This window comes from Octopus sinensis, linkage group LG2, assembly GCF_006345805.1.
Source record: "Octopus sinensis linkage group LG2, ASM634580v1, whole genome shotgun sequence".
Taxonomy (NCBI): Eukaryota; Metazoa; Mollusca; class Cephalopoda; order Octopoda; family Octopodidae; genus Octopus; species Octopus sinensis.
In genome coordinates this window covers 88,571,728-88,580,957 of record NC_042998.1, presented here as the reverse complement: position 1 = coordinate 88,580,957, position 9,230 = coordinate 88,571,728, and positions in this window count along the sequence as shown.

The following is a 9,230-nucleotide window of genomic DNA, read 5'->3' as shown; positions in this document are numbered from 1 at the left end:
TCTCTGGCTTGCCAGTTCTGGTCAAAATGTCCAACCTATGTCAGCATGGAAAATGGATATTAAATGATAATGATGACAATTGACTTTGGTTTTCACCAGCCAATGGATACAATAAGTTCTACTTTGATCTACCATACCTACCTCTCTACACAATATAGTCTTCTACCTGCTGAGAAAATATTGAGAAGATGAAGGGCTGATTTAGACAAAACAAAAGAATAACTGGTTTTATCTCTTTAATTTCATTCATTTATTTCGCTTCTCTTTTTTTATTGGATACATTATGAATCTCTATGAGAGTTGAAAACTGAGTACTGGTATTTAGATTTTTAATACAAATACTTGGTTCATCAGTTGATGAGTTTGTATATTGCTACTTTGTTTGAATGACTGAAACTTAAGATAAATTTATCTACATAAATTAAAGATAAGTACTAGCTTGGTCTTCCGTAGTTTGTGAATAGGGAGTAGTTTGATTCTTCATCTAAGACCCACTTTTGCATGCTTGCATGGGTTAGATGAATACATTATGAAGACACTGATTTACAGTCACATACCCTTCTTATTGCTAACCCATACCTGTCTTTTTTTACTAAGGGATCTCTTATTTCACATGTCTACCTATGAAGGTGCAAAATTAATAAATAAGCTGTTGACAAAGAAAATGACAACACCAGTAATAGTAACTGCTGTAGAGTGCAAATGTGGAAAAACACAGTGATGCACACACATGCACACAGATAGATGTGTATGTACAATGGGCTTCTTTCAGTTTCCTTCTGCCACATTCACTCATAAGAGAATTTGTCTGCACCATTTCTAAAGAGTTCTCTCTTTTCAAAGAGATATTGTGAAGGTAGAAAGTAAAGGGTGTCATAAGTTTTCCAGCCAGTGTAATTAATGTCAATATTGAAAACAATGTACTGATGCCATTTATCCACATTGTTATCATTATTTTATGTATGCTTTCCATACTGACATGACTTTAATTGACCATCACTTTCCCCTCCTAGATAGGTTGAAGGACTCTCGCTCTTGCATTTCATCTTTGATATGGCTTCTATGGCTGGATGCCTTTCCTATCACAAACCACTTTACAGAGTGTACTGAGTGCATTTTATTGTGGTACCAGTACGAAAATGGTATGGTAGTAATATTAATATTATAAAAACTGGCAGTTTACTCTGTGTAAATTAACATTGTTGATTATATCTCATTGTCAATTCAGATAACTTTATTTATTTTACTTGTGTTCTTGAGAAAAGCATAAAATTACATTTTCTTATCCTCTCAGAAATAAATGAATATTAAATGAAAATTGAATGCTTTGGTATGGCATTAAGTTCTGTGGAAGCCAAGTTTGTAACTGATCCAGTTTTAATTTGAAGCTGGAATCTCTTCAGTTACATCATTGATCATGTTTGTGGGAAAAACGATCACAATTTCTCATTCTTCATTCTTATAAATATGAGATTTTTTTCTTTATATAGCTTAATCCCCACCCACATATAACAACTTGGTAGCTTGTTCTATGCTTTCAGTAACTGTTTTAAGTACCTATGTAGTTGTGTGCAAACAGACATGTAAGTCCTCCCAGTAGAATATGACAGCTTGAGGGAAAGAAAGCTGCACCAGCAATCAGTTGATACTCATTTTCAGCTCAGTTTACTGGAGAAACATAAAATGATGTACCTTGCTTCACAACACACAACCCAGTCCAAGAATTAAAACCATGACCTTATGATTGTGACTTCAACACCCTAACCACTTGGCCACACAAGTTCTTTATGCAAGAAATCAGTTTTATGAAAGACATGGTGTTTGACAGTGTTTGGCTCAGTTAACCTGTGGACTCTTGGTTTTAGAGCAAAACTATAGCAGTTATAGTACAAGTATTGTAGCTATGGGTTTAACCTAGTGTAAATAATTCTTATTACCTTTGCTTTAGTGAAGGCAGAGGTATAGTTTTCAGTTGATGGATTTGGATGTAACTTTCAGGGATGTTTGGCCTTGTGACTGGTACAAACTGATTAGATTTTGGGATTGATCCATTACTGGACAAGGATTCTGGATTATTTTTCCAGTTCTTTTACTTAATTTTTGAGAGTGTTTGGGTTTATTTTTAATATTCTCGTTTGTGAGAGCAGTCGAGTTTATTTCTGATATTCTCATTTTAAAAATCATCACTGGCTAATCATTGGGAGGACGTTGGTGTTACCTTGGCAGAGGTTTGCGCTCCCTGAGTGCTCTTGTTATTGTTAATATTTGTTGGTAATTTAAATGCAATGTTCTTCTGGAAAGAAAATGACAAAAATAGAAGCTTGGATGATCTTTAAGGATTCTCTACATTTCCCCTCTTCATACTACATTGGCTTAACTGCATGGTTAAGAAGCTTGTATATCAACCACATGATTTTGGGTTCAGTCCCACTGCGTGACATCTTAGGCAAAAGCCTTGTGAGTAGATTCAATTGACAAAAACTTAAGGAAGCCTGTTGTGTATGTGTATGTATATACATACTCATATGTGTGTGTGTGTGTGTGTGTCTCATGACATGGTGTGATAGTTATAAGCAAGTATCACCATCTGTGAAGACTTTGTCTGGTCAAGGGAAATATTACTTATTTGGAAATAGGTCAGGGTTGTGACAGGAAGGGGCATCTGGTTGTTGAAAATCTGTATGAATTCTGTCTGACCTGTTCATGCATTAAAAAGTAGATGCTGAGATGATACTGTTGCTGATGATATTGATAATTTAGGTTTTATAGTCTTAAGCCTCTGAACTTCAGAAAGAAAAGATTATGATTTTACTCCTTATCAGAACTATATTGTATTTATTCTTCTTTTTTTTTTCTTTTACTTGTTTCAGCCATTTGACTGCAGCCATGTTGGAGCACTGCCTTTAGTTTAACAAATCGACCCCAGGATTTATTCTTTGTAAGCCCAGTACTTATTCTATCGGTCTATTTTGTGGAACCGCTAAGTAACAAGAACCTAAACACACTAACATCGGTTGTCAAGCGATGATGGGGGAACAATCATCATTGTTCGACCGTGGTTGAGACAATGGAATTTACCATGCTACTCCAGACTTCACGGTCCATCATAGTATTACGGAGGTCCTGTTGCTGGATGCCTGTATCCCTGGAGATTACATAAGGGTAGGAGAGTGTGTGCCCTCTGGTATTGCGAGCAGATGGTTTCCAGAGAAGAGTAGAAATTGCCTCGTTTTCAGCTCTACAACAATGTCCAGCAAACTGGACTCTCCTACCTTTCACAAGAGATGACACAGGTGGTAGTTTCCCATATATTTGCATTTTGGTTGGATGACGCTTCCATGAGAGATTTTGAGCTCTCATAAGGAGGCGAGTATAGGTTCCATCCAACCGCCTCTCAAGCTTCTTTGATAATGTCCAGGTTTCTGAGCCATATAGTAGAATTGGTTCGACTGTGGCTTTGAAGATTTCAAGTTTGGAGTCTCTACTTAGATTTGATGACCAGATCTTATGCATGTCATTACAGGCTGACCAGGCCATACCCTTTTTAGTTAGAAAATCTTTTCCAGATGATGATATGTATGACCCAAGATATTTGTAATCAGAAACCATATTTAAGGGTGCATTGTTGAGAGTATGGATGATGCAATCACTGTTGGACAGGCACTTGTTTATATATTCAGTCTTGGCCTCATTGAGGTAAAGACCTACACAATTTGAGGCTTGTTCGAGAGATTGTAAAAGAGACTGGGCATTGGAGAGAGAATCACTGATAAGAGTGATGTTGTCAGCAAAGTCAATGTCTGTCAAGTATTCAGCTGGGTGTCTGGAACTTCTTCAAACACAGACACACAAATACATACATACATATATATATATATATATATATATATATATATATACACACACGCACACACGATGGGCGTCTTCCAGTTTCCGTCTACCAAATCCACTCACAATGCTTTCGTTGGCCCTAGCTGCCATGCAGTAGGACTGAACCCAGAACTATGTGGTTGGGAGGCAAGCTTCTTACCACACGCCCACTCCAACAATTTAAAAAATATTTTACGTTCATGTGCTTTTCAAATGAAGTTGACTTTAGCTATGGTTGTGAGACATGATCTCTGTATACATTAAAGTTGTGCAAAGGTTGGTAAGAAATGAAGTTAGCATGCTCCACTGGATATATAATGCTAGTGTACTTGAATGACAGAGTGCAAATGAGCTTAGTTTCGGTTATTAGACTGTGCCTTTGTTTGGGGCATTGACTGGCTTTAAAGTTTGTAGGTATTCAGCACTTCTGTATGCAACTGTCTCCATCCATACACATCTCATTACCACACCAGTGCAGTCATTTGTCTTGCTCACTTCATCTAACTCCCCTTATGCTCAACTTTTCTCTCAAAAAAAGATGCACTGACATTGCATCTCCAGCAGATCATATTAACTTCATTCCTCTCTAGCCTGCCTTCGCATGTCTTTTGCATTCAGGGCCCACATCTTACTACCATGTAGCATTACTGTTCATATACATGCATCATACTGTGAATTTTCTTCATCCTATTTTTATTCTAGCTATTACACTCTCAGTACATCCTTCTCTGCTAATTTGGTCCTCTAGGTAGTAGACAAGGTTCACTATCTCTCCAGAGCCTCCAAGGCATTTGAGAAAATTGATTTCCTGAGTATCTAGTTTTTATGGCTCCTGTGCATCTTCCACATAAACACTACCTTCTCTGATAACCTTCCTATTATTCCACTGCACCTCTTGTGTGTCCACAGCTTGCACTGGGTACATCATATGGAATTCCTGCCTACACCTTTTCTGCATATCAAGCAGGGCCATTTTCTTAATGGAAGAAGGGTCCTGTCCATTTTTTTCTATCTAGAACCTTAGTTTTTGCTTTGTTAACCTTATGGTTCCCTTTTGATTCCAGCTTTTGCTTCCACACCTGGAATTTCTTTTCTAGTTCTGTTATAAGAGCAAGGCCATCAGCATCAAATACTACTTAGCACTAATAACCATGAGCATGGGGAGATAACTTGTGTCTTTTTCAGCACTCCACTGCCAAAACACATGAACACTCATTAGCATGTCTCTCAAAATGAGATTAAATGAAAATTGGGACAGAAACATCTTAAAATTGATATTTTATCTAGAACTAGGAATCTAATACCAATATTGCACTTGTTTCTCTACCTCATTATTCTTGCTGTGTCCTACTCCACCCTATCTCCCGTCCTGTGCTAGTCATTGCACTCATTCCTTCCTTCCAGAACATTGACCCTCTGGAACTGCCTCTCTGCTGCTCATGTATTTCCCACTCATATTGAAAATTGGAATCAATAAAATCATCTATATTCCTTGCAGTAAATTTAGGGTCTTGTGCACATGTCATAAATCTTTTCCTTCTTCTTATTAAAGGAAGTTGGTACTTATGGTTTATAAAAGAAATCTGTTTAAAGATTATATACTTATTTAGTTCTAGCCCAGCCAGCTTTTTCACAAAATGCTTTGTTTACTCATTTCTTTACTAGTAAAATATTTTTCAGCTTTGTTCAGAACATCTAGGGATGTTCATTACTTAAAGACACCAAATGAGGTCAAAACTGCATGTCTGGTGATATGAGGGACCCTTTTTTTTTTCATGTACAAATCTTTTTTTGAAGTTTCTCTGAGACAAAATATTGCAGCTGGTGCTATTCTACATTTGTATGTACATCATAAATCTTATACATAGTGTTATATATATGACAGGTTTCTTCCACCTTCTAGCTATGTGGTGGTATCAAAAAGTTCCCAGACTTGTTATGATTCATAAAAATCAAGTTATTTACCTAAATTTTAATATCATCTCCTTCGAAATAGTCACCTTGTGCAGCAATACACCAGTCCCAGTATTTCTGTCATTTTTGGAATCCAGCCTCGAAGTCGTTTTCTTTAAATGAGTCAAGGACCTTCTGTGATTATTCACTCTTGATCTTGACAACTGTGTTTAAACAGCAACCTTTGAGCTGCATTTTCACATTGGGGAAGAGATTAAATTCGACAGATGCTAAACCTGGTGAATAGGGCAGGTGCAGAAGCAATAGTATGTTGTTTTTATTGAGAAACTCACGAGTGAGGGGAGCTCAGTGACAGGGAGTATTGTCATCATGAAGAATCCAATTCTTTGTATCCCAAAGATCCAGTCATTTTTGCTAAATGTCTTCTCTCAAACACTTCAAAACATTATCGACTGTCCTCCAAAATATCCTCATGCACAAGCTGATGAATTTCTCCACATTTCAAGGGATGACACTCATGGTAGGTCTTCCAGATCACTCATTGTCTTTCAAGGAAGTTCTTTCACTTTTGAAGTACCCATGCCACTCAAAACATTACATAGGATCCATTGCCTCATTGCCATAAGCTTCCCAAAGCATAAAATTTCTTGTTGGCTTTTTGTTTTATCTTCCTGTCCATGACAAAAATTGCAGACTACAGCATACATGTGATCACAAAAACACAAATTTCACAACTTGTGAAGTAAACACAGTGATGTTACTTGGCACACTGACTCATGAAGATCCCTATTCGCTCTCACTGCACACGACTGTGTGTTGCCATTTGCTTGCACACTACAGAACTAGTTTGGTAAGTTTTTGATACCACCTCAAACTAATATTTCACCACAGCCTGACCTGTCTCAAGTGAAACACAAAGGTGTAGGATGTTCACAAACTATAAAAGTACAGCAGGAATAAAACTATTTAGTTGAGGATGACTGGGAATTCAATCAAATGTAGCCTGAAGATGATTTGGAATCAGTTGACTGATTGGGCAATTTGAAGACAAATTATTGGTGGGAGGGTGATGTTTATGCTTCTCAGATTGGACGTGGAAGGATGTACTGCATAAAAGGAAAAACTAGTACACCAAAGTGCAAGACTGGAATTAAAATGAAGACGTGTCAATTTTGAGTAATAGCTGTAGTTCGTGTGTTTCTGTCAAATTGTTTTTCATAAATCATTTTACATGAATTTTGTTTGTAGACCGTGTGGTTTAAAGAGTATGGGCTGTGAAGCTCAGGTCTGGACATAAGTTATATCCCCTTGGCCTTAAACATTCTTAAGATTAAGATACTATTTCAATTGCAGAATTTAGGGCTTCTTCATGACTGTGCAGTTATGAAATTTGCATGGCAACCTCATATGATTTTCAGTACGATTCTACTGTAACGCAAACTTGGCAAGTGACCTCTGCTACTGCCTCAGGCTGACCAATGCCTTTTCAGCAGAAATGGTAAATGGAAACTGCATGGAAGCCCATTGAGTATACATACATTTATGCATGTGTGTGTATAGGTTATAATTTTTAGTTCTTCATATGAAATTGTCAGAGCAGAAAAAAATGAGGATGTTATGTTTACACTTCTAGTGAACATTACATCCTAAAGTTCTGCAATCTCAAAATTTTGGTATAAAAAATTTCTTTCTTGTAAAATGGTTGTACTTTGGCAACAAAAGGTGCACCTGTCTTTACTATCTGAAATAAATACTCATCCAGCCTAAGCCAACATCAAAAATGAATTAACAATCAAATTACTTCTGCTTTTAAATACTAATATATAATGTACATATGTGTGTATATAAAAAGGGTAAAGAACCCTTTTGGTCAAGAATGATCATGGGATTGCACCTAGAAAGTTCCTCTCCAAAGCATAAGTCTGGACAAGGTTGTTTATGGAAGACCTGTAGTCACTCATGCATACCAACCTCTCCTCTCCATGTCACTGAGGTTATACTAGGAAAAGGCAAAGTCCAATATGGTCTGGCACCAGTGACATTGCAATTCATTTCTACAGCTGAGTGAACTAGAGTAACGTGAAATAAAGTGTCTTGCTCAAGAACACAATGCACAGCCCAGTCCAGGAATCAAACTCACTACCTCATGATTGTGAGTCTAATGCTCTAACTACTGAGCCATGTGCCTTCACATTTGTATATATATATATATATATATATATATTGGCCTGCTCGCTTACCCAGCGGGGTGGCGTCATTTGAAGGCTAAAACAATGCGAAGCGCATTGTGACCAGTGATATGTAGTAACATCTGATAGCCTGGTCGGTCACGGTGTCATATATATATATATACATATATATATATATATATATATATATATATATATATATATATATATATATATGTTAAATCCGCCATTTTAAAGCCTAGCCAGGCTCATGGGCTCAGTTTCTTGGTTTCTATGGCGTATGTGTTCCCCAGCTGGATGGGACGCTAGTCCATCACAGCGTTACTCATTTTTGCCAGCTGAGTAGACTGGAGCAAAATGTGAAATAAGTGTTTTGCTCAAGAACACAACGCATCGCCTGGTCCAGGAATCAAAACCACAATCTTACGATCATGATGCTGACACCCTAACCACTAAGCCACACACCTCTATATATACATATATATATATATATATATATATATGTATATGTATATGTATATGTATATATATACATATACAATTTAGGGACATATTACTTGAAGCCTCTGACGAAGTAGAAGGGGATAGAGCATCACAGGGGGTAGAAGACAGCTGGACGTTTCTAAGGGACAACCTGCTGAGAGCCACTGACCAGATCTGTGGCTGGTGCAAAGTCCCCTCTCGACCTAGAATAACGTGGTGGTGGAACAATATTGTAGACAGGGCTATTAGAGAAAAGAGACAGGCTTGGAAGGTCTGGAAAAATGGGGGTAGCGGGGGATTGTATCAGACTGCCAAAAGTGAAGCTAGGAGACAGGTTTATTTAGCCAGAGGGGAAGCAGATAAGAAAAAATTTGCCAATGTTCTGCGCCGTGAGGACCAAAGACTGGAGGTGTTTCGTGTTGCAAGACAGTGTGTGAGAGAGAATCGTGATGTGGTAGGAGAGAAGTGTGTTCGTATGGAAGATGGTTCACTTGCGCTAAATGAGGATGCAAAGAGAGAGGTTTGGAGATGCCACTATGAAAGGTTGCTGAATGAAGAAAATGAATGGGATAAAGAGAGTCTGCCGAATGTTGACCCAACAGAGGGACCAGCTATCCGAGTTGATAGTTCCGTGGTAGCTAAGGCAATTATAAGCATGAAGACAGGGAAAGCCCCAGGCCCATCAGGAATCACTGCAGAGATGCTCAAAATGTCTGGTAGTGTCGGCTATAGCCTAGTCACCCGTATAGTTAATCAGGTGATACACAAAGGGGT